Source organism: Coregonus lavaretus (genome assembly GCF_964263955.1).
Source record: "Coregonus lavaretus genome assembly, chromosome: 32".
In the NCBI taxonomy this organism is placed as follows: domain Eukaryota; kingdom Metazoa; phylum Chordata; class Actinopteri; order Salmoniformes; family Salmonidae; genus Coregonus; species Coregonus lavaretus.
In genome coordinates, this window is record NC_140019.1 from 1774726 (window position 1) to 1802382 (window position 27657).

Genomic DNA, 27657 nt, shown 5'->3' on the forward strand with positions numbered 1-27657 from the left:
TGGTAAACCTTTTCTTTTGGCACTTCTACCAGACAGCCGTCTGGCGAACATTTTATTGTACAATTCAATCTACACAATGCCTCTCTTCCCAACAATGCAATAGGTGTATGTTCCGATACCAGTATGGGTATTGTAATTTTCTGATTTTTATAGCAGAGCTCAATTGGTTCCGTAAGAGGAATCAGCTGTTTCACTCCCTCAAATCAGATTGTCCGAATTAGTTGATTGGACATGGGAAGATGTGTAGCATCTTCAGGCCGAACACAGGTGAAAGCAGCTCCGCTATCTGCCATCACTTCCAATGGTCGATTGTTTACTTTCACCTCAATTGTTGGATATTTTTCCGGTCCTGATGCTACCAGCTGACACCCCCCTTTCGGATCTTCTGGGCACCTCTAGAATCCTTGCTCCGGGCCCCTATAAGGGTTCACCGGCCCTCCAAATGATCTTGACTGGCCCATGTATCTTCCTCTGAAATTCCCTCTGGTGTTTCCTCCTGGCCCATTACACTCACGGGCAAAGTGACCAACCTGTCCACAATTATAACACACCAAGTATGGCTTAAATCTTCCTCCTCTTCCTCTTCCTAAGCCTTCTCGTCCTCTTCCTCTCCAATTCTGTGTCTGTCCAGAAACTGGCTGTGGGTATGAAACAACTGGTCCCACTAGTGGTGGCTGGTACAATTGCGGTTGGACCTGGTTCGGTTGAAGCTGTGGCAGTGATTGTTGATTTGGTGAACACTGATTCTGCATAACCAAAGCCTGTTTCGTCTCCTTCTTCTTATTCTCCACCAGTTGTATTTGATTGAGTTTTCTGAGAATTTCTTGGTCCTGTTCTTTCTGGTTGTGTTCCTTTTTCCAGTACAGATCCACTTGATGGGCTATATGATCTGTATAGACACCTTTTGTCATGCTTCCAAGTCCAACCACCTCTGCCAGTTTGCTCCTTACTGGTGAGGGCAGCCCCATCTGCAGTTTAGCTCGCAAAATTGACTGTTCTATTTGACTCACATCTGGATCATTTCCGGTAATATTTCTCCACACTTGATGAACTCTTGACACATAGGCTCTCGGATTTTCTTGTTGTCCTAGTGGGTCAATCAGAATGTTGTCAGGATGCACATTTGTTGGAAACGTATCTTTCAGTGCTCTCCACAGCCGATTTCTACTAGTAGCTAACAACTCAGGATCATTCACCGCAGTCCCCACATATCGATTAAGTCCAGCTCTCTGAAAAATGTCTTCCATACCTGGAATCCCAAGGAGATTAGCCAAAAGTCTCTTAATGTCTCCTATGGCAGACTGTGTTCCCACCGTAATTTCTTCCAACTTAGAAATCCAAGGATATGCTCCATCTTGAAGAGTAGGCAGCTTCTCAAGTATCTCTGACATATCGGTATTCTGCAAAGGCTTATACTCCAGGTTCTGTCCTCAAATTATCACTGGCATCATCTTCTTACTCGTGCTCCCTTTTCTTGGCCGCAATGTATACCTCCTCTCCAATTCTTGGGATCCTTTTTTCAGCAGTTTTTCCTTATGTATCTTCAGCTTCTTGAGTTGTTCTTCCAATTCTCTTACTTCTTCTAAATTATTCGCCTTATCCAAGCATGATATGCATCGATCCATATCTCTTTCTATTTCTTCTGTGCTAATCATTGTAGGATAAAATCCTCTTGAATATGAAGCACCTTTAATCTCCAAATCTTCATCGCTGTCTTCATCTTGACTTTCATCAGAGCTCGGATCTCTTGTATCCTTCTTCTTCCAACTTCCATCACCCCTTCTTTCCGCTCTGGCCAACCTCGGTCTGATCACAGGGTCATATCCACCCATGATCTCTTCTGAATCACTCTGATCATCATCATCATCATCTTCAAATTCCATCCTCCTGAACCTCACTCTACCCTTAGTTTCCAGACATGTCGTTTTCTTCTTACTTTTGGAGTTTGGATTCATCTTTATGTTTGTTTCTGCTTGTCCTCTCTCTATTATTCGTTCATCTTCATCTCTGATGCAATAATCACCCTCCTGAATGATCATTGGAAGCTGAGGATAGACGTCCTTAAACTGTACTTCTTTCTCGTAAGGTGGGGGCCTTTTTGCTGAGTCCGTATGTGAGAAAGGTGTATTGACTTCTGCCATTAGTTTTTCTGTTACCTTCGCCTCTTTTGCCATTTTCTCTATACCTCTGTCTCTTTTATCTTTTGTATCTTTTATCAGTTTTTGTCCTTCATTTTCAAACAACTTAAGAACACCCAGTTCTCTGTCTCTTTTCTTTACGTTGTTCCCTTTTTTTCCCCTTCTTTTGATCTGCCTTATATGTGGCCACAAGCACTTGCATTATTTTAATTATGTCTGGGTTAAGAGTCCCTTCCACTGGCCATGGTTGTTCAATGTCAGGCCAACGTTTATTCCATTTTCCAGATAACCTTGCAATACCAATAACTAGAGGTTTACTATTTTCATCAACAGGAGTAATTACTTTCGTAGTTTTGATGTCCCTTTTCCCCATTGTAACAACTCTTTTTTATTCCTTTATTGTGATTTTTTTTATTTATTATTATTTATTTTTAACTAATTAATTTGTAAACCAAAAAATACTTTAAGCTATGCAGCTCATCTTTCCCTCCCTTTTTTTTGTTAATTTTATATAAATATATATTTAATTTTTTAAAATATATTTCTTTTTATATATATAGATTTTTTTTCGTTTTTTTATTTATTATTATTATTATTATTTTTTTATTTTATTTTTTACCAAATTATTGATTAGTGGCAATCTTACCACATCCGATAAAGAAAAGTAAAGGAAACTAGTCAACTTCAGAACAATCAAAAAAGAAAGACAAGTAATCCAGCAACACTACAGCACCCACAAACCAATTGCTTAATAAGCACCCAATCACTTTAATTTTACAGAATAATTTCAGTGCTGGATTTCCAACACAACTCTAATCAAAACAACTCATGCACACAAAAAAAAACTAATGTGCAATTCTCAATTACACCAATTGATCAGTGTTTATTTTTAATTCACAATCTGTAGAAGCAATGAGAATAGAAAGGTTCAGAACTTTTGTAAAACATCACAGTATGGTTGAAATATATATGGCAAATAGAAATCCTATATGGATGGTGTTAAGAGATAGATGGGAGGTATTGAATAGAGTTGAAGGATGGGACTAATAACAAATAACAACAAATAATAACAAAGATAGCTAATAATGTAAGCATACTGTGTCCATAATAAGTATATAGGTTGTATGTTGGGAGCTTTTGGGAAAGAGCACAGTTAGAAAGATATGGCATTTAGAAGCAAACCGGATGGACATCATGAAAATGATCGGAGAGGTTGAGAGTAGAAGAAGTTCAGGAGCAAAAAAATAAATAAATATATACAGTGGGGGAAAAAAGTATTTAGTCAGCCACCAATTGTGCAAGTTCTCCAACTTAAAAAGATGAGAGAGGCCTGTAATTTTCATCATAGGTACACGTCAACTATGACAGACAAATTGAGAAAAAAAAATCCAGAAAATCACATTGTAGGATTTTTTATGAATTTATTTGCAAATTATGGTGGAAAATAAGTATTTGGTCACCTAGAAACAAGCAAGATTTCTGGCTCTCACAGACCTGTAACTTCTTCTTTAAGAGGCTCCTCTGTCCTCCACTCGTTACCTGTATTAATGGCACCTGTTTGAACTTGTTATCAGTATAAAAGACACCTGTCCACAACCTCAAACAGTCACACTCCAAACTCCACTGTGGCCAAGACCAAAGAGCTGTCAAAGGACACCAGAAACAAAATTGTAGACCTGCACCAGGCTGGGAAGACTGAATCTGCAATAGGTAAGCAGCTTGGTTTGAAGAAATCAACTGTGGGAGCAATTATTAGGAAATGGAAGACATACAAGACCACTGATAATCTCCCTCGATCTGGGGCTCCACGCAAGATCTCACCCCGTGGGGTCAAAATGATCACAATAACGGTGAGCAAAAATCCCAGAACCACACGGGGGGACCTAGTGAATGACCTGCAGAGAGCTGGGACCAAAGTAACAAAGCCTACCATCAGTAACACACTACGCCGCCAGGGACTCAAATCCTGCAGTGCAAGACGTGTCCCCCTGCTTAAGCCAGTACATGTCCAGGCCCGTCTGAAGTTTGCTAGAGTGCATTTGGATGATCCAGAAGAGGATTGGGAGAATGTCATATGGTCAGATGAAACCAAAATATAACTTTTTGGTAAAAACTCAACTCGTCGTGTTTGGAGGACAAAGAATGCTGAGTTGCATCCAAAGAACACCATACCTACTGTGAAGCATGGGGGTGGAAACATCATGCTTTGGGGCTGTTTTTCTGCAAAGGGACCAGGACGACTGATCCGTGTAAAGGAAAGAATGAATGGGGCCATGTATCGTGAGATTTTGAGTGAAAACCTCCTTCCATCAGCAAGGGCATTGAAGATGAAACGTGGCTGGGTCTTTCAGCATGACAATGATCCCAAACACACCGCCCGGGCAATGAAGGAGTGGCTTCGTAAGAAGCATTTCAAGGTCCTGGAGTGGCCTAGCCAGTCTCCAGATCTCAACCCCATAGAAAATCTTTGGAGAGAGTTGAAAGTCCGTGTTGCCCAGCAACAGCCCCAAAACATAATTGCTCTAGAGGAGATCTGCATGGAGGAATGGGCCAAAATACCAGCAACAGTGTGTGAAAACCTTGTGAAGACTTACAGAAAACGTTTGATCTGTGTCATTGCCAACAAAGGGTATATAACAAAATATTGAGAAACTTTTGTTATTGACCAAATACTTATTTTCCACCATAATTTGCAAATAAATTCATAAAAAATCCTACAATGTGATTTTCTGGATTTTTTTTTCTCATTTTGTCTGTCATAGTTGACGTGTACCTATGATGGAAATTACAGGCCTCTCTCATCTTTTTAAGTGGGAGAACTTGCACAATTGGTGGCTGACTAAATACTTTTTTTCCCCACTGTATATATATATATATATATAGATATAGATATAGATATAGATATAGAATTATTGTAAAATTAACTCTGTCCATAAGGTGTAGATAGTAAGTATAGACCGGAAGTAGAGGCCTGGGCGTTGTTGTTCACTAATTTACTCCAAGTAGGGAAAGGATGGTGGGGTTGAAAAGTAATAAAGGGGAATATATATATAAAAAATAAAAAATAACATGGGGGATTGGAAGTGATGCAGACAATTACATTGATAAAAGATACAATCTATCTGCAATATTAAGCTGATCCATCCCCCCGAAAAAAAAAAAAAATAAAATAAATAAATTGATCAGTGTGTATTCAAGTCCCTGTCAAATGGTCACAACATGAAATATTCTATGCATACACAATGTATCTATTATATCCTGTAAGGGAAAGTAAGTTTGTGGATAGAACAGTACTGGCCTTAATTGGACTGGATCCGGGGAAGCACAAGCTGTCGCGTGACGCACTGGTCAGCACCTCCTCTCTCTCTGTCTCCTCCTTCTCGTTTCTCACATCACAGGAGAACAAAAGAAACAGACAAGAATTTAGTCTTTCATGTTCACATTCGCGCTAAGAAATAAGCAAACAGCTTAACTCAGGAATATTATACAGTGGGGAAAAAAAGTATTTAGTCAGCCACCAATTGTGCAAGTTCTCCCACTTAAAAAGATGAGAGAGGCCTGTAATTTTCATCATAGGTACACGTCAACTATGACAGACAAAATGAGGAAAAAAATTCCAGAAAATCACATTGTAGGACTTTTAATGAATTTATTTGCAAATTATGGTGGAAAATAAGTATTTGGTCAATAACAAAAGTTTCTCAATACTTTGTTATATACCTTTTGTTGGCAATGACACAGGTCAAACGTTTTCTGTAAGTCTTCACAAGGTTTTCACACACTGTTGCTGGTATTTTGGCCCATTCCTCCATGCTCTCCTCTAGAGCAGTGATGTTTTGGGGCTGTCGCTGGGCAACACAGACTTTCAACTCCCTCCAAAGATTTTCATTGGGGTTGAGATCTGGAGACTGGCTAGGCCACTCCAGGACCTTGAAATGCTTCTTACGAAGCCACTCCTTCGTTGCCCGGGCGGTGTGTTTGGGATCATTGTCATGCTGAAAGACCCAGCCACGTTTCATCTTCAATGCCCTTGCTGATGGAAGGAGGTTTTCACTCAAAATCTCATGATACATGGCCCCATTCATTCTTTCCTTTACACGGATCAGTCGTCCTGGTCCCTTTGCAGAAAAACAGCCCCAAAGCATGATGTTTCCACCCCCATGCTTCACAGTAGGTATGGTGTTCTTTGGATGCAACTCAGCATTCTTTGTCCTCCAAACACGACGAGTTGAGTTTTTACCAAAAAGTTATATTTTGGTTTCATCTGACCATATGACATTCTCCCAATCCTCTTCTGGATCATCCAAATGCACTCCAGCAAACGTCAGACGGGCCTGGAAATGGCTTAAGCAGGGGGACACGTCTGGCACAGCAGGATTTGAGTCCCTGGTGGCGTAGTGTGTTACTGATGGTAGGCTTTGTTACTTTGGTCCCAGCTCTCTGCAGGTCATTCACTAGGTCCCACCGTGTGGTTCTGTGATTTTTGCTCACCGTTCTTGTGATAATTTTGACCCCACGGGGTGAGATCTTGCGTGGAGCCCCAGATCGAGGGAGATTATCAGTGGTCTTGTATGTCTTCCATTTCCTAATAATTGCTCCCACAGTTGATTTCTTCAAACCAAGCTGCTTACCTATTGCAGATTCAGTCTTCCCAGCCTGGTGCAGGTCTACAATTTTGTTTCTGGTGTCCTTTGACAGCTCTTTGGTCTTGGCCATAGTTAGGAGTTAGGAGTGTGACTGTTTGAGGTTGTGGACAGGTGTCTTTTATACTGATAACAAGTTCAAACAGGTGCCATTAATACAGGTAACGAGTGGAGGACAGAGGAGCCTCTTAAAGAAGAAGTTACAGGTCTGTGAGAGCCAGAAATCTTGCTTGTTTGTAGGTGACCAAATACTTATTTTCCACCATAATTTGCAAATAAATTCATTAAAAATCCTACAATGTGATTTTCTGGAAAAAAATTCTCAATTTGTCTGTCATAGTTGACGTGTACCTATGATGAAAATTACAGGCCTCTCTCATCTTTTTAAGTGGGAGAACTTGCACAATTGGTGGCTGACTAAATACTTTTTTCCCCCACTGTAAATAGCGCAATAATGTTTTTTTTTTTTGTTTTTTTGTTTTTTAATCCGTCAACATAGCTCTCATTTATAAATTCAATGGATCTCAATCAAATAGTTTCATAGTTAAGCAACAGCCACTTAACAAACAGAATACTTTATTCGTGTGTACTCAAATCTCCCCCTTTCTTTTTTCAGCTATAAGTCTGCGTGTCACAGCAGCTCAGTGCAGGCAGGGGAGTGGCATATTTGCTCTGTGTAACTCTAAACTCATAAAATCCCACACATGCGCAGCTCATTTGCTAGTGCGATTTCAAGGTGAGAGGAGCTCTCCCACAGTAACTTTTCTCTAAGTCAGACAGCAGACAGACCAGCTGTCCCTCCGTTCTTTCCAACACAGACAAACAGTAACACTGAACAAAACGCACAAACCAACACAAAACATAGAACACAAATCCTACTTCGAAGTTTCTTAACTTTACTATCTTCACTTATTCTAATCTGCAGATTTATAGTTATTTTCTCATCCATTACAAATCCTCTCTATAAAATCATAACGTCCTCCCAGGGGCTCAAAGGTTTTAACAATGTTTAAAACGAATCCTCTATATACAATGATAACGTTTCCGGGGGCTCATAGATTTTAACAATGTTTTGAAAACGTTCTCTCAAATGGAGACTCATAAGTTTTTAACCGTAATTAACATATTTCCTTACATAAAACTAAAACCCCTGTTCTCAACCAAAACATATACAGTGAGGGAAAAAAGTATTTGATCCCTTGCTGATTTTGTAAGTTTGCCTCTGACAAAGACATGATCAGTCTATAATTTTAATGGTAGGTTTATTTGAACAGTGAGAGACAGAATAACAACAAAAAAATCTAGAAAAACACATGTCAAAAATGTTATAAATTGATTTGCATTTTAATGAGGGAAATAAGTATTTGACCCCTCTGCAAGACATGACTTAGTACATGGTGGCAAAACCCTTGTTGGCAATCACAGAGGTCAGACATTTCTTGTAGTTGGCCACCAGGTTTGCACTCATCTCAGGAGGGATTTTGTCCCACTCCTCTTTGCAGATCTTCTCCAAGTCATTAAGGTGTCGAGGCTGACGTTTGGCAACTCGAACCTTCAGCTCCCTCCACAGATTTTCTATGGGATTAAGGTCTGGAGACTGGCTAGGCCACTCCAGGACCTTAATGTGCTTCTTCTTGAGCCACTCCTTTGTTGCCTTGGCCGTGTGTTTTGGGTCATTGTCATGCGACCCATTTTCAATGCCCTGGCTGAGGGAAGGAGGTTCTCACCCAAGATTTGACGGTACATGGCCCCGTCCATCGTCCCTTTGATGCGGTGAAGTTGTCCTGTCCCCTTAGCAGAAAAACACCCCCAAAGCAAAATGTTTCCACCTCCATGTTTGACGGTGGGGATGTTGTTCTTGAGGTCATAGGCAGAATTCCTCCTCCAAACATGGCGAGTTGAGTTGATGCCAAAGAGCTCCATTTTGGTCTCATCTGACCAAAACACTTTCACCCAGTTCTCCTCTGAGTCATTCAGATGTTCATTGGCAAACTTCAGACGGGCCTGTATATGTGCTTTCTTGAGCAGGGGGACCTTGCGGGCGCTGCAGGATTTCAGTCCTTCACGGCATAGTGTGTTACCAATTGTTTTCTTCGTGACTATGGTCCCAGCTACCTTGAGATCATTGACAAGATCCTCCTGTGTAGTTCTGGGCTGATTCCTCACCGTTCTTATGATCATTGCAACTACACGAAGTGAGATCTTGCATGGAGCCCCAGGCTGAGGGAGATTGACAGTTATTTTGTGTTTCTTCCATTTGCGAATAATCTCACCAACTGTTGTCACCTCTCACCAAACTGCTTGGCGATGGTCTTTTAGCCCATTCCAGCCTTGTGTAGGTCTATAATCTTGTCCCTGACATCCTTGGAGAGCTCTTTGGTCTTGGCCATGGTGGAGAGTTTGGAATCTGATTGATTGATTGCTTCTGTGGACAGGTTTCTTTTATACAGGTAACAAGCTGAGATTAGGAGCACTCCCTTTAAGAGTGTGCTCCTAATCTAAGCTTGTTACCTGTATAAAAGACACCTGGGAGCCAGAAATCTTTCTGATTGAGAGGGGGTCAAATACTTATTTCCCTCATTAAAATGCAAATCAATTTATAACATTTTTGACATGCGTTTTTCTGGATTGTGTTGTTGTTATTCTGTCTCTCACTGTTCAAATAAACCTACCATTAAAATTGTAGACTGATCATTTATTTGTCAGTGGGCAAACGTACAAAATCAGCAGGGGATCAAATACTTTTTTCCCTCACTGTATATGTATATATCTCTAGCATAAATCTTATCATAGCATGAGTCAACACACAGCTGAAACACAACAGAGACCTCTTTAATTTTGCGCAAACACACACACTCTCTTTCCCTCACACACACATGAAAAGAATGCATCCATTCATACGGTCCTTAAAAGCATGCTTCCGTTGCTCCTATTTTCCTTTATATTCCTTCCTAAATTTCTGCTACCTTGAGTTGCTTCAATGAGAGGCTACTTCGGACATATACCTCGTCAACTATATACCGAGAGGTAACATACAATTGAATGTGTATTCTACAATCTCCAGTCCCTTGGACTGACCTGAAAATGCACCTAGTGACTCTTCAGGATTTTGTGGCCCCATCTTAATGATCGCCTCGTTTGAGGGCTTCCGTAGATCAGCGACGTCCTAACAGTATAACTTTTTCCTTAGTTCCTTGTCCTATTCCTTCATTCTATTCCTTTTCCCTTTAATTTTATTCAAGCCAATTTCCCTGGGCCCAGTGTTATCAATTCCTTTTTTTTTCTCCTTAGATCTTGTATTATATTCACACTCCCCACTGTTTGCGTTGTTTTCAACGCAAACAACTTTAGAAATTTAGAACTGATTCTCATCCCACAGCAAATAACAGCAAAGCGCACACACAAGTTCTTAACGGTGCATCCCCCAACACACACACAGGCACACGAACTGACCAGCGCCCAAAGTTGTGAGAAAGCTCACCTTATCTGCCGGCCTCTGTAGCAGGAGTCAGCTCGCAGCCCACGATGGAACGCTGAAACAGACAACGATGCTGACCAATCCCTGGCCTCCACATATCCAAGTGTCCTCTATTTCAGGGGGCCCCTATAGTAATGCTTTCCAGATGTTTCAGCAAGGCAGAGTAAAGTTCATCTAACACACCATTTGCAAACGTCAGCCAAAATTATAAACTGTTCAGATACTACAAAAGCAATTGAATGATTAACTTTAAGTAGCTGCACAATAATAAAAACTCTTGGGCCTGTCTTTCTAGTCTTCTTTGCCGGATTGGTTTCGGTCCTGGCAGACTGGGGAGTGCTGGGGGGAGTGAATGGGCGCTTGGTCTGCAATTGTCTTTTGCTCTTGGGTTCCTCGCCCTTCCTTTGACACTTAAGAGCCTCTAGTTTGAGTAATTTCCTCATCAATTTGTCTTTGTGCGCTATAAAAGTGTGAGTTGATAGACAGCAACAATTAGGCAAACATTACCTAAGCATGGCAATAATATAAGAGACACCAGTTTAACATATTCATGCAAACATTAGAGACAGACATAGAAGGACAACCAGCCAGACAGACATGCGAGAGAGAACTGATGTCACATAAGTTACAGACAGAACGAAACCAACCACTTGTTTCAATCACTTTGGCAGGAGAACTCTCGTCCTCCAACACAACATCCACCAGGTGGAACTCCTCTATGAGTATTGTTTTGCGAGGTACAATATAACATGTGGGTGTCTCCTCCTGCCACTCTATTAGCACCCACTTATCTGTAGGTTAAACATGGATAAATCATTACAATGGGGTCATTGTCAATAGGGATATGCCTTAGACTAGGCAGCTACGTTAACGTTATAGCAACTTTGTAAACCCCTTTAGCTTTAGTCTAATGTTAGCTACCCATGGCCTCTAACTAAGTTACTGTTATGTGACTTAAGCTAGCTACTGTAAAGTTATGTTGTTTACGTTAGATAGCTAGCTAGCTAACATTAGCTACATTAGCTAACCTTAACATTAGCTGTAAGCTAATCGTGGCTAAAGTTAGCCAACATTATTTGCTGACTTACAGTGGCTAGCTGACTTAGCTAGCTAGCTAATGTTAGCTAGTTGGATAGGTGGCTAGTTATTCAATAGGACATACAACTTACCTACAGTTTAATTACCCAACATATTTACTTACTTGAATTTACAGCCATTTTAGCAGTCAGGATTAGAGATTGTAGCTAGCTATGTAATTTGTCTTGGGATAGCTAGCTAGTGTAAAATGTGACCGTTGGAAGAAATGTGAACATTCCCTGTCTCACTCTTCGGTCTTTCTCGCTCTCGTGTCCACTCTAGCTACACCAGTCTAAACCAATCACGTACGAGAAAGGAAATCAGTCAGGTTGCGGGAATCATTTCAGTCTAGCAGGAGAAGATCAGATGTAGCCAAGGTAAGACTTGGCTAATTACTATTTATAAAGAATCTGTCTTTTTACATAATGTTAATTTTAATATACAGATATGTTGCTCTTTGTTCAGTTAGCTAGTATGTTGTTTGGATGTTAGCTAGATACAGTAGTTTGCTAGTAAAATGCTAGGTGGGATAGCCAGCTAACGTTAGCTAGCACAGTCATGATGTAGCAAGCTATCTAAGTAGTTACCTAAGAGTAGGGATATAAACTGAAAATACAAATTAGCTAGCTAGCTAGTGGGGATATCAAAAATATACTTATACTACACCAATTTATTTTAAAAACAATATTACTCTTCTTCCCTATAGGCTCAAGAGGGAACATCACCAGAGCCTAAATGGATAGGTGATGTTGGGGTGTTTTTTGCTCTGTTTGACTCAACCCAGAGCCTGAAAGGTCAGTTATTTCGGCAGTATTTCCCGTATATGCATTTAGCGATGGCCACTGGTTTATATATACAGTTGAAGTCGGAAGTTTACATACGCTTAGGTTGGAGTCATTAAAACTCGTTTTTCAACCACTCCACAAATTTCTTGTTAACAAACTATAGTTTTGGCAAGTCGGTTAGGACATCTACTTTGTGCATGACTGTCACGTTCGTTGACAGACGGGTCAGACCAAGGTGCAGTGTGGTATGCGTACATGTTTATTAAGACAAATAAACACTTGACAAAATAACTAAACAACGAAAACGTGAAGTCCTATGGGCTAATACACACAACAAGCCTAACAGGAATCACAAACAAGATCCCAAAACTAAGGTAGGCAACCAGGCTACCTAAGTATGAACCCCAATCAGAGACAACGAGCGACAGCTGCCTCTGATTGGGAATAACACCCGGCCAAACATAGAAATATTCAACTAGATCTAAACATAGATATACAATCACATAGATCTCAACTGAAACTCACACCCTGACCCAACCAACAAGAGTTCTCTAGATCAGGGCGTGACAGTACCCCCCCCCCCCCCCCCCCACCTCGGAGGCGGCTCCGGGCGTGACGACCTCTCCCTCTCTGCCTCCCCGTTGCACCCCTGGTTTGGTCTGGATCTTGGCGCGATGCTTTCCCTCTCCTTCCTCCCACGATGCACCAAGCCCTGTCTGGACCCTGGTGTGGAAGGCCCCGACCCTGGAGAGGGGCTGACGTCTGGGCCTGGAGTGGAGCTGCTAACCGGAGCTGAACTGGATCCCGGTGAAGCGGACTGCTCTGGCTCCAGAGTGGAGCCGCCGACCGGAGCAAGTACGGGGCGTACCGGGCTGGCGACACGCACCACTGGTTTGGTGCAGGGAGCAGGTACGGGGCGTACCGGGTTGGCGACACGCACCACTGTTTTGGTGCGGGGAGCAGGTACGGGCCGTACCGGGCTGGCGACACGCACCACTGGTTTGGTGCGGGGAGCAGGTACGGGCCATACTGGACTGGATACGCGCACCACTGGTTTGGTGCGGGGAGCAGGTACAGGGCGTACCGGGCTGGCGACACGCACCACTTGTTTGGTGAGGGGAGCAGGTACGGGGCGTACCGGGCTGGCGACACGCACCACTGGTTTGGTGCAGGGAGCAGGTACGGGGCGTACCGGGTTGGCGACACGCACCACTGTTTTGGTGCGGGGAGCAGGTACGGGCCGTACCGGGCTGGCGACACGCACCACTGGTTTGGTGCGGGGAGCAGGTACGGGCCATACTGGACTGGATACGCGCACCACTGGTTTGGTGCGGGGAGCAGGTACAGGGCGTACCGGGCTGGCGACACGCACCACTTGTTTGGTGAGGGGAGCAGGTACGGGGCGTACCGGGCTGGCGACACGCACCACATGTTTGGTGAGGGGAGCAGGTACAGGGCGTACCGGGCTGGCGACACGCACCACTGGTTTGGTGCGGGGAGCAGGTACGGGCCGTACTGGACTGGATATGCACACCACTGTTTTGCTGCGGGGAGCAGGTACGGGCCGTACTGGACTGGATACGCGCACCACTGGTTTGGTGCGAGGAGCTGGCACAGGTCGTACCGGGTTGTGGAGGCGCACTGGAGGTCTGGAGCGTAGAGCTGGCACAACCTGTCCTGGCTGGATGCCCACCCTGACCCAACCAACAAAAATTCTCTAGATCAGGGTGTGACAATGACACAAGTAATTTTTCCAACAATTGTTTACAGACAGATTATTTAACGTATAATTCACTGTATCACAATTCCAGTGGGTCAGAAGTTTACATACACTAAGTTGACTGTGCCTTTAAACAGCTTGGAAAATTCCAGAAAATTATGTCATGGGTTTAGAAGCTTATGATAGGCTAATTGACATCATTTGAGTCAGTTGGAGGTGTGCCTGTGGATTTATTTCAAGGCCTACCTTCAAACTCAGTGCCTCTTTGCTTGACATCATGGGAAAATCAAAAGAAATCAACCAAGACCTCAGAAAAAAAATTTTTGACCTCCACAAGTCTGGTTCATCCTTGGGTGCAATTTCCAAACGTCTGAAGGTACCACGTTCATCTGTACAAACAATAGTACGCAAGTATAAACACCATGGGACCACGCAGCTGTCATACCGCTCAGGAAGGAGACATGTTCTGTCTCCTCGAGATGAACGTACTTTGGTGTGAAAAGTGCAAATCAATCCCAGAACAACAGCAAAGGACCTTGTGAAGACGCTGGAGGAAACAGGTACAAATGTATCTATATCCACAGTAAACTGAGTCCTATATCGACATAACCTGAAAGGCTGCTCAGCAAGGAAGTAGCCACTGCTCCAAAACCACCATAAAAAAGCCAGACTACAGTTTGCAACTGCACATGGGGACAAAGATTGTACTTTTTGGAGAAATGTCCTCTGGTCTGATGGGGCGGCAAGTAGCTTAGTGGGTAAGAGCGTTGTGCCAGTAACCGAAAGGTCGCTGGTTCTAATCCCCGAGCCGACTAGGTGAAAAATCTATCGATGTGCCCTTAAGCAAGGCACTTAACCCTAATTGCTCCTGTAAGCCGCTCTGGATAAGAGAACTGTTTGGCCATAATGACCATCGTTATGTTTGGAGGAAAAAGGGGGTAACTTGCAAGCCGAAGAACACCATCCCAACCGTGAAGCGAGGGTGGCACCATCATGTTGTGGGGGTGCTTTGATGCAGGAGGGACTGGTGCACTTCACAAAATAGATGGCATCATGAGGAAGGAAAATTATGTGGATATATTGAAGCAATATCAGTCAGGAAGTTAAAGCTTGGTTGCAAATTGGTCTACCAAATGGACAATGACCCCAAGCATACTTCCAAAGTTGTGGCAAAATGGCTTAAGGACAACAAAGTCAAGGTATTGGAGTGGCCATCACAAAGCCCTGACCTCAATCCTATAGCAAATTTGTGGGCAGAACTGAAAAAGCGTGTGCGAGCAAGGAGGCCTACAAACTCTGTCAGGAGGAATGGGCCAAAATTCACCCAACTTATTGTGGGAAGCTTGTGGAAGGCTACCTGAAACACTTGACCCAAGTTAAACAATTTAAAGGCAATGCTACCAAATACTAATTGAGTGTATGTAAACTTCTGACCCACTGGGAATGTGATGAAAGAAATAAAAGCTGAAATAAATTATTCTCTCTATTATTATTCAGACATTTCACATTCTTAAAATAAAGTGGTGATCCTAACTGACCTAAGACAGGGAAAGTTTACAGGGATTAAATGTCAGGAATTGTGAAAAACTGAGTTTAAATGTATTTGGCTAAGGTGTATGTAATCTTCCGACTTCAACTGTACATATGAGATGAGTAGTGCAAGATATATAAACATTATTAAAGTGACTAGTGTTCCATTTCTTAAAGTGGCCAGTGATTTCAATAAGCAGCAGCAGCCTCTAATGTGCTAGTGATGGCTATTTAACAGTCTGATGGCCTTGAAATAGAAGCTGTTTTTCATTCTCTCAGTCCCAGATTTGATGCACCTGGATGATATCGGGGTGAACAGGCAGTGGCTCGGGTGTTTGATGTCCTTGATGATCTTTTTGGCTTTCCTGTGACGTTGTGTCTTGGAGGGCGGGTAGTTTGCCCCTGATAATGCGTTCGGCAGACCGCGCCACCCTCTGGAGAGCCCTGCGGTTGTGGGCGGTGCAGTTGCCGTACCAGGCACAGATACAGCCCAACAGGATGCTCTCAATTGTGCATCTGTAAAAGTTTGTGAGGGTTTTAGGTGCTAAACCGAATTTCTTCAGCCTCCTGAGGTTTAAGAGGTTCTGTTGCGCCTTCTTCACCACACTGTCTGCGTGGGTGGACCATTTCAGTTTGTCGGTGATGTGTACGCCAAGGAACTTGATCTATTCCAACCGAGACTGAGTCCCAAATGGCACCCTATTCATAATACAGTACACTATAGGGAATAGGGTGCCATTTGGGACATAGCCAGAGAGATGAGCCCTTACGGCCCATCCTTGACTGTTGTGCAGAGATCAGAGCTTGGTGGTCCTCCACTCAGGTCGACCCCAGAGAGAAAAGGAGATACTGAATAACCGGTAATGAGTCTTGCCTTTACCGAGATGTCGGTGTTTGCAGATTGTGTGTGTTTCCCATGGAAGAAGCAAGCTTTGAATGTATTATAGTAATGCAGACTCCATAACCTTCTAAACCTCCTTCGAGAGATCAAGAGGGAACTAAATATAGTGACTTGCCAGTCAAAGGGCATGCAGTGTGATATTGAGGATAAAACTGCATTTCTCCACTGAGCCACAATAGCCCTTTAAAAAGGACTTGTGAATGATGCACGGATTATAGAATTTTATAATCGTAGAGATCATCCATCATCCTTTGTTGCTGGCATATTATTGGGATTAAAATGTCAAAACAACTATTAATTCATCCGACAGGCTGTTGCTCTGAAAAAATGGCTATTGGAACATAGTTTCCATTGCAGCATCAAAATAACCACCAAGGCAGTTGTATCTCATAGACAACTCCATAACCACCCCAAAACCACCACTCCAAGTCCATAGAACCACATACTATCATAAATGTGTCTGAGCACCAAATGGCACCCTATTTCTTATATAGGCAGTGGTGGAAAAAGTACTAAAATCTCATACTTGAGTAAAAGTAAAGATACCTTATGTGACGAGGTGTGAATGAAGGAGTCAGGCGCAGGAGGTAAAATACCGAAGTCCAGAGTTTATTCCGTTTACAAAAATCAAACACCCCAAGCGTCAAATGAAACTATTACAAGGGAAAACATCCACCTTGGCATAAACACAGTGAATAGTAGCTCAACCGAGCTACACGCTCTCACAACAAACAATCATTCACAAAGATAAGGGGAACAGAGGGAACACTTATACACATACTTATTAGGGGAATGAGCACCAGGTGTGTGTGATTGACAAGATATGACATGTGGAGTGATGACAATGGGATCGGCAGTAGCTAGTACTCCGGTGACGACGAACGCCGAAGTCTGCCCGAACCAGGAGGGGGGGCAGCCTCGGCGGAAGTCGTGACAAACAATCAATCACAAAGACAAGGGGAACAGAGGGAACACTTATACACATACTTATTAGGGGAATGAGCACCAGGTGTATGTGATTGACAAGATATGACATGTGGAGTGATGAGAATGGGATCGGCAGTAGCTAGTACTCCGGTGACGACGAACACTAAAGAAGCCTGCCCCCCCCCCCCCCCCCCCCCCCCGGGTCCAGCAGTGCGCCAAGGAGGACGCAGAGCAGGGGGACGGCCAGGAGGACGCAGAGCAGGGCGAGTCGCAGGGCGAGTCGCAGGGCGACGGTGGAAATCCCTCAACAGAGAATGATCGAGGATGAGTACGCCGGGGCCCCCTCAATGTCCAGAGGAGGTGGAGGAACCTCCCGCACCTCAGACTCCTGGAGTGGACCAGCTACCACCGGCCTGAGGAGAGACACATGAAACGAGGGGTTAATACGGTAATCAGGGGGGAGTAACAACCCTCAGGACTTTAAACGGCCCCACAAACCGCGGGCTCAGCTTCCGGCAGGGCAGGCGGAGGGGCAGATTCTGGGTCGAGAGCCAGACCCGATCCCCCGGTACGAACACCGGGGCCTCCCTGCGGTGGCGGTCAGCGGTGGCCTTCTGATTATGCACAGCGCACTGGAGGCGAACGTGAGCAGCGTCCCAAGTCTCCTCCGCGCCGAAACCAGTCATCCACCGCAGGAGCCTCATGTCCTTAGCCAAGGTAGGCCACCAGTACTTCTCGGTCAGGCAGCACATTGTACGACCGATACCTGGATGACCAGAGGAGGGTGACATGTGTGCCCAGTAGATCAGACGATCACGGATAAGCGCAGGCACGTACTGCAGCCCAGCTGGATACTGCGGTGGAGATGGATCTATGCGTAATGCCTGCGCTATATCTGCATCCCCCCCCCCCCCCCCCCCCCCCCAAAAAAAATAATTTGTAAAGTGGTTATCCCACTGGCTATAGGGTGAATGCACCAATTTGTGAGTCGCTCTGGATAAGAGCGTCTGCTAAATGACGTAAATGTGCCCTTGAGCAAGGCACTTAACCCTAATTGCTCCTGTAAGTCGCTCTGGATAAGAGCGTCTGCTAAATGACTAAAATGTAAAATGTAAATGTAAATGTAATCCATCGCCCATACTACCGGCGCCACAATACATGAGGCCGGGAGTATGGGGGTGTTGTCTCTGGGCCTCTCCTCTTTGACATACAGTCGAGTGCGTCTGCCTTCACGTTCTTCGTACCGAAATGTATGAGAGTGTGAAATCAAACCGGGTGAAGAAGAGGGCCCACCTGGCCTGGCGAGGATTCAGCCTCCTCGCTGCCCGAACGTACTCCAGGTTACGGTGGTCTGTCCAGACGAGGAAAGGGTGTTTCGCCCCTTCGAGCCAATGTCTCCACACCGTCAAAGCTCGGACAACAGCCAGCAGCTCCCGATCACCAACGCCGTAGTTCTGCTACGCCGAGCTGAGCTTCTTAGAAAAGAAGGCACAGCGGCGGAGCTTGGGTGGCGTGCCCGAGCGTTGGAATAAGACAGCTCCTAACCCTACCTCGGACGCATCCACCTCCACTACGAACGGTAGTGATGGATCGGGGTGAGCCAGTACCGGGGCTGAGGTGAACAGACCCTGCAATCTACTGAAGGCCAAATCAGCCTCAGCAGACTAGCGGAGCCCGGGACGGCCCACCCTTCAACAAGGAGGTAATGGGAGCTGCGACCTTGCCAAAGCCCCGAATAAACCTTCGATTGTAGTTGGCAAAGCCAAGGAAGCGCTGCACCTCTTTTACTGTGGTTGGAGTCGGCCAATTACGCACGGCTGCAATGCGGTCTCCCTCCATCTCCACACCTGTGGTGGTAATGCGATATCCGAGGAAGGAGATTGACTGCTGGAAAAACTAACTTCTCTGTCTTGGCATAAAGATCATTTTCCAGCAGTTGGACCAGTACCTTGCGAACTAGGGACACATGTTCGGCGCGCGTAGCGGAATACACCAGGATGTCATCGATGTAGACCACGACACCGTGACCAAGCATGTCCCGAAACACCTCGTTCACAAAGGACTGGAAAACGGATGGAGCATTCATCAAACCGTAGGGCATCGCCAGGTATTCATAATGCCCCGAGGTTGTGCTGAATGCTGTTTTCCACTCATCCCCATCCCGAATACGCACCAGGTTGTAGGCACTCCTGAGGTCTAATTTAGTGAAAAAGCGGGCCCCATGCATTGACTCAATCACTGAAGGAATGAGGGGAAGAGGATAACTAAATCGTACCGTCACATTATTCAGTTGTCGATAATCAATGCACGGGCGTAAACCACCATCTTTCTTCTTCACAAAGAAGAAACTCAAGGAGGCAGGTGAAGTGGAGGGACGTATATACCCCTGGCGCAGGGACTCGGTGATGTATGTTTCCATAGCCTCCGTTTCAGCCTGTGACAGGGGATACACATGACTCCTGGGAGGTACAGTGTCTACCCAAAGGTTTATCGCGCAATTCCCCTCCCGATGAGGAGGACATTTAGTCACTTGCGTCTTGGAAAACGCAACCGCCAGATCATGGTATTCGGGGGGGATGTGCACGGTGGGGGTACCGTCTGGACTTTTCACCGTGGTCGCACCAACGGACACACCTAGACACCTACCCAGACACTCACGCGACCACCCCATAAGAACCCTCTGCGGCCATGAGCAATTGGGGTTGTGAAGGGCTAACCACGGGATACCCAAGACTATAGGGTAAGCAGGTGCCTCAATAATCATAAAGGTGATCTGCTCAAAATGTGTCTCCTGCGTAATCATGGTGACTGGTACCGTAACTTCCTTAACCAACCCGGACCCTAATGGTCCACTATCAAGTGCTCTAATGGGGAGTGGAATGGTTAGGGGAACCAATGAAATGCCTTGACGGTATATAGATGATTTTCAAGTACATATGTTGTAGAATTAAACACCTATATGCCTTAAAATGTTTATGGATTGAGAACCAGTTGAAGGGTTAATACAGAGCAGAGACATTTATGTGTTTTTCATAAACTCCCTGCAGCTGGTCTGGGTATGTCAATGACATGTGATGGAGATACAACTCCTCATGATGGCTGTGTGGAGATTGGGGTAACAATGGAACTAGTGTTATCATTTGTTTGTGCTTATGACCTTATGACCTGACACATAGCCACATGCACATAATCTCAAGGGCCAGGGAGGATGGTAAATGATAAATGCTTAAATGTATGTGGTTGAGAATGGGTTATGGATGACATGTTTAAACCATGTTTAAGTATTAATTGATATGTTTTATAATGTGTTATGAAATGATAAAGGTAAAACAGAACGAACATGATTGATACTTTGTACTCCAGATGCATGCCTGGATAGTGAATATAGTCAATACAGAGTGTGATTGTTCTTTAACGTACGTATGTACATAATTTTTTGAGTCATGCCACTAATAAGATACAGAGGCCCCACTTAGAGAAGCGCAAGTAGCCCTCGTGAGTAGCCAACATGTGATACTGAAAGATGTTATTCATTCACATAGGGAGGAGTAACTATGAGTTGTATCAATGTGACTATGCATTTGTGTCTGTATAAAAGGAGCGCTCCGGTTTAGGGCAAGCAGTTGCTCCATGGAGCAAGCTCGGCTTTGTTATGCAAATAATAAAAGTCTAAATTCACAAGTTCCAGTCTCTTGAGAAATATTTTTAAGTTGACTACTTTTTGAGTCAAATATTTCTACGACAACGGCGTGCAAATGCCCTGTCCATAAAATTCCCAGCTGCGCCTGAATCGACTAGCGCCTTACACTGGGAACCTACCAAGTGATCGGGAAAGGAGATAGATAAAGTACAGTGCGCCGCAAAGGGCTCTGAACACGTTTGGGTGTTCGTTACCTGGGGTGATGCGTGAGTACCCTGCCTACCGCCTCCAGACCCAAAAGAACGTTGACTGCAACGTGTGGTGGATTGTCCCTTCGTGCCACCAGAGTGGCATTGTCGCTGTCCTCCTGCGCTCTCTCGACCGGTGGCTCCCCCCAGCTCCATCTGCTCGGGGTCAGAGTCGTCCAGAGTGGGAACGGGCAGACCCTACCAGGACGTCCTCTGGCTGCTAGCAGATTGTCCACCCAGATGGCCATGTCCACCAGTTGGGAGAATGATAGCATGGCATCCCGGCAGGCTAGCTCCCGTCGGACGTCCTCCCTTAGGTGGCACCGGAAATGGTCAATCAGGGCCCGCTCGTTCCACCCGGACCCCACTGCCAGCGTCCGGAACTCCAGCGCGTAGTCCTGAGCGGTCCTCGTCCCCTGCCTCAGATGAACCAATCGTTCGCCCGCCAAAAACGGCCGAAAGAGTCGAGCAAACTCCCCGTAGTCCTCCAAAGCGGTACCTCCCTCGTTCCACACCGCGTTGGCCCACTCCAGGGCTCCCCACAAAGCAGGAAACGAGAACGGATACCTTTTCCCACTACCGAGGCGCCGGCCTGATGCTGGAGAAATACAACTCCAGTTGGAGTAGGAATCCCTTACATCGCGCTGCCGTCCCATCAAACGCCGGTGGCCGGAATATCTGGATCCCTCCAGGGGCTAGGGTGTAGGTGGCTAGATCCGGTTGACCAGCTGGTCTCGATAGATCGGATCTTCTCCTCTCCAGGCGTTGTACCACCTGAAGAACCCGATCCATCGCTTCCCCCAAGCTGGCCAACATTGAGGAATGCTCCTGGACCCTTGCCATAACTCCAGGCATGCGGTCTTCTCCTGCTGACACCATATCAGATCAGGTGAGTGATTCTGTGACGAGGTGTGAATGAAGGAGTCAGGCACAGGAGGTAAAATATCGAAATCCAGAGTTTATCCCATTTACATAAATCAAACGCCCCAAGCGTCAAACAAAACTATTACAAGGGAAAACATCCACCTTGGCATAAACACAGTGAATAGTAACTCAACCAAGCTTCACGCTCTCACAACAAACAATCACTCACAAAGACAAGGGGAACAGAGGGAACATTTATACACATACTAATTAGGGGAATGAGCACCAGGTGTGTGTGATTGACAAGACATGACAAGTGGAGTGATGAGAATGGGATCGGCAGTAGCTAGTATTCCGGTGACGACGACCGCCGAAGCCTGCCCGAACCAGGAGTGGGGGCAGCCTCGGCGGATGTCTTGACACATTATTAGAAAATGACTCAAGTAAAAGTGAAAGTCACCCAGTAAAATACTACTTGAGTAAAAGTCTACAAGTATTTGGTTTTAAATATACTTAAGTATCAAAAGTAAATGTAGTTGATAAAATATACTTAAGTATCAAAAGTAAAAGTACGAATAATTAAAAATTCCTTATATTAAGCTAACCAGATGGCACAATTTTCTTGTTTTTTAAAATTACGGATAGCCAGGGTCACCCTCCAACACTCAGACATGATTTACAAACAAAGCATTTCTGTTTAGTGAGTCTGCCAGATCAGAGGCAGTAGGGATGACCAGCGATGTTCTCTTGATAAGTGTGCGAATTGGACAATTTTCTGTCCTGCTAAGCATTCAAAATGTAACGAGTACTTTTGGGTGTCAGGGAAAATGTATGTAGTAAAAAGTACATAATTTTCTTTAGGAATGTAGTGAAGTAAAAGTAAAAGTTTTCAAAAATATAAATAGTGAAGTAGAGTAAAGTACAGATATCCCCAAAAAATACTTAAGTAGTACTTTAAAGTATTTTTACTTAAGTACTTTACACCACTTTCGACCAGGACAAAACATGGGGTGCCTATAGGGTGCCATTTGGGACGCAGACATTTAATATTGGTGTACTACTGACTCACCAACCCTTTATGATAAATCCTCTGTGTCAGTGGGTTTGTAGTTGTGACCAGAGCCCACCCCCAGATGACATGTCATTATGATCGTAGTAGTACGCTGTTCATTCATATCATTCCCATTCCCACGCAGCCATCCAGTTCCCCACCTCTCTCCTCAGGGCTCTTTTGAGCAGCAACAATCCTCCAGAATATGCCATTGATCTTCCCAGACCCTCATAAACAAAGAGGACGAGATGGAGGTGATTGAAGGCAGGAAGGTCTTCCATGACTTTGATTGCTGCTGAGACCTCTTAGGGCTATTTTTTCTAAGCTAACAGTCAATGTTTTGTTGACATATACAGTGGGGAAAAAGTATTTAGTCAGTCACCAATTGTGCATGTTCTCCCACTTAAAAAGATGAGAGAGGCCTGTAATTTTCATCATAGGTACACGTCAACTATGACAGACAAATTGAGGGAAAAAAATCCAGGAAATCACATTGTAGGATTTTGTATGAATTTATTTGCAAATTATGGTGGAAAATAGGTATTTGGTCACCTACAAACAAGCAAGATTTCTGGCTCTCACAGACCTGTAACTTCTTCTTTAAGAGGCTCCTCTGTCCTCCACTCGTTACCTGTATTAATGGCACCTGTTTGAACTTGTTATCAGTATAAAAGACACCTGTCCACAACCTCAAACAGTCACACTCCAAACTCCACTATGGCCAAGACCAAAGAGCTGTCAAAGGACACCAGAAACAAAATTGTAGACCTGCACCAGGCTGGGAAGACTGAATCTGCAATAGGTAAGCAGCTTGGGTTGAAGAAATCAACTGTGGGAGCAATTATTAGGAAATGGAAGACATACAAGACCACTGATAATCTCCCTCGATCTGGGCTCCACGCAAGATCTCACCCCGTGGGGTCAAAATGATCACAAGAACGGTGAGCAAAAATCCCAGAACCACACGGGGGGACCTAGTGAATGACCTGCAGAGAGCTGGGACCAAAGTAACAAAGCCTACCATCAGTAACACACTACGCCGCCAGGGACTCAAATCCTGCAGTACAAGACGTGTCCCCCTGCTTAAGCCAGTACATGTCCAGGCCTGTCTGAAGTTTGCTAGAGTGCATTTGGATGATCCAGAAGAGGATTGGGAGAATGTCATATGGTCAGATGAAACCAAAATAGAACTTTTTGGTAAAAACTCAACTCGTCGTGTTTGGAGGACAAAGAATGCTGAGTTGCATCCAAAGAACACCATACCTACTGTGAAGCATGGGGGTGGAAACATCATGCTTTGGGGCTGTTTTTCTGCAAAGGGACCAGGACGACTGATCCGTGTAAAGGAAAGAATGAATGGGGCCATGTATCGTGAGATTTTGAGTGAAAACCTCCTTCCATCAGCAAGGGCATTGAAGATGAAACGTGGCTGGGTCTTTCAGCATGGCAATGATCCCAAACACACCACCCGGGCAACGAAGGAGTGGCTTCGTAAGAAGCATTTCAAGGTCCTGGAGTGGCCTAGCCAGTCTCCAGATCTCAACCCCATAGAAAATCTTTGGAGGGAGTTGAAAGTCTGTGTTGCCCAGCGACAGCCCCAAAACATCACTGCTCTAGAGGAGATCTGCATGGAGGAATGGGCCAAAATACCAGCAACAGTGTGTGAAAACCTTGTGAAGACTTACAGAAAACGTTTGACCTGTGTCATTGCCAACAAAAAGTATATAACAAAGTATTGAGAAACTTTTGTTATTGACCAAATACTTATTTTCCACCATAATTTGCAAATAAATTCATAAAAAATCCTACAATGTGATTTTCGGGATATTTTTTACTCATTTTGTCTGTCATAGTTGACGTGTACTTTTGATGAAAATTACAGGCCTCTCTCATCTTTTTAAGTTGGAGAACTTGCACAATTGGTGGCTGACTAAATACTTTTTTTCCCCACTGTAGCTACAGAGCTTATGCCAATAACATTTAAATGGTGTTACTGTAACAGGTTTTCTAAATACGAAAATGATTACCCCCATCTTAAATCAGTGAAAATAAATTACGAAATTACAGTCATTTTGTGTGAGACGCCACTGAAGAAACTGAACAATTGGAGAAAACATGTGATGTCACCAAAACTGTCTTTGCAAAGCATTTGTGCCAAAATGACTGCTGGCCCTGGATGGTCAGTCATTAGCCAGCACAGGACCCGACCCATAAGACCCTTATACACAGTAAAATACTGCTCCTAATAATCTGTGCTGATTAAAACAGCATGATGAAAGAAAGCACGGTGCAGATATTTGGCCCTGTGCCAGTCTGTAATTTCCTCTTTTACTGTATCTCTAGTGCGGTGTCTGTTCCTTTTCCTGCATGGAGGCGCTTGTGCAGCGCTGAGAAACCCCAGATCCCAGACAGATTTAGATTTTGGAATGAGATACACTGCTGCTGTATCAAAGTCTATTGTTCCATCCCAAATTACACCCTATTCACTATAATAGCGCACTGCTTTTGACCAGGGCCCATAGGGTAGTGCACTATGTAGGGGAATAGGGGGCCATTTGGGATGCAGTGAAAGTGTATAATACTGCACAGATCCAACCTTAGCTACCTGCCAAGTGTCAGCTTGTGACTCCACAGTAAAATAATGCCAATGTCGGTAAGCTCTATAAATAAGTAGCATAAATTAATGCTTGATTAGGTTTGTCATCTATTTAATATAACCTCTATTTTAACAGGGAAGACATATTGAGACCTAGGTCTCTTTTACAAATGCGCACTGTATATATATATATACAGTGCCTTCGGAAAGTATTCAGACCCCTTGACTTTTCCCACATTTTGTTATGTTACAGCCTTATTCTAGAATGGATTCAATATTATATTTTCTTTCTACACACAATACCCCATAATGACAAAGTGAAAACAGTTTTTTTTGCAAATGTATTAAAAATAAAAAACTGAAATACCTTATATACATAAATATTCAGACCCTTTGCTATGAGACTCGAAATTGAGCTCAGGTGCATCCTGTTTCCATTGATCAGCCTTGAGATGTTTCTATAACTTGATTGGAGTCCACCTGTGGTAAATTCAATTGATTGGACATGATTTGGAAAGGCACACACCTGACTATATAAGGTCCCACAGTTTACAGCGCATGTCAGAGCAAAAACCAAGCAATGAGGTCGAAGGAATTGCATGTAGAGCTCCGAGACAGGATTGTGTCGAGGAACAGATCTGGGGAAGGGTACCAAAACATTTCTGCAGCATTGAAGGTCCCCAAGAACACAGTGGCCTCCATCATTCTTAAACGGAAGAATTGTGGAACCACCAAGACTCTTCCTAGAGCTGGCCGCCCGGTCAAATGGAGCAATCATGGGAGAAGGGCCTAGGTCAGGGCGGTGACCAAGAACCCGATGGTCACTCTGACATTGCTCTAGAGTTCCTCTGTGGAGATGGGAAAACCTTCCAGAAGGACAACCATCTCTGCAGCACTCCACCAATCAGGCCTTTATGAAAGAGTGGCCAGACGGAAGCCACTCCTCAGTCACAGGCACAAGACAGCCGGCTTGGAGTTTGCCAAAAGGCACCTAAAGACTCTCAGCCCATGAGAAAAAATATTCTCTGGCCTGATGAAACCAAGATTGACCTCTTTGGCCTGAATGCCAAGCGTCACGTCTGAAGGAAACCTGGCACCATCCCTATGGTGAAGCACGGTGGTGGCAGCATCATGCTGTGGGGATGTTTTTCAGCAGCAAGGACTGGGAGACTAGTCAGGATCGAGGCAAAGATGAAGGGAGCAAAGTACAGAGAGATCCTTGACGAAAACATGCTCCAGAGCCCTCAGGACCTCTGACTTGGGCAAAGGTTCAGCTTCCATCAGGACAACTACCCTAAACACACAGCCAAGACAATGCAGGAGTTGCTTCGGGGCAACTCCCTGAATGTCCTTGAGGTGGCCCAGCCAGAGCCCGGACTTTAACCAGATCGAACATCTCTAGAGAGACGTGAAAATAGCTGTGCAGCTACGCTCCCCATTCAAACTGACAGAGCCTGAGAGGATCTGCAGAGAAGAATGGGCGAAACACACCAAATACAGGTGTGCCAAGCTTGTCGTAATCGTTGCCAAAGGTGCTTCAACTGAGTAAAGGGTCTGAATTTCTAAAAACCTGTTTTGCGGCAAGCGGTACCGGAGTGCCAAGTCTAGGTCCAAAAGACTTCTCAACAGCTTCTACCCCCAAGCCATAAGACTCCTGAACAGCTAATCATGGCTACCCGGACTATTTGCACTGCCCCCCCACCCCATATTTTTACGCTGCTGCTACTCTGTTAATTATTTATGCATAGTCACTTTAACTCTACCCACATGTACATATTACTTCAACTACCTCAACTAGCCGGTGCCCCCGCACATTGACTCTGCACCGGTACCCCCCTGTATACAGTGGGGAAAAAAAGTATTTAGTCAGCCACCAATTGTACAAGTTCTCCCACTTAAAAAGGTGAGAGAGGCCTGTAATTTCATCATAGGTACACGTCAACTATGACAGACAAAATGAGAGAGAAAAATCCAGAAAATCACATTGTAGGATTTTTAATGAATTTATTTGCAAATTATGGTGGAAAATAAGTATTTGGTCACCTACAAACAAGCACGA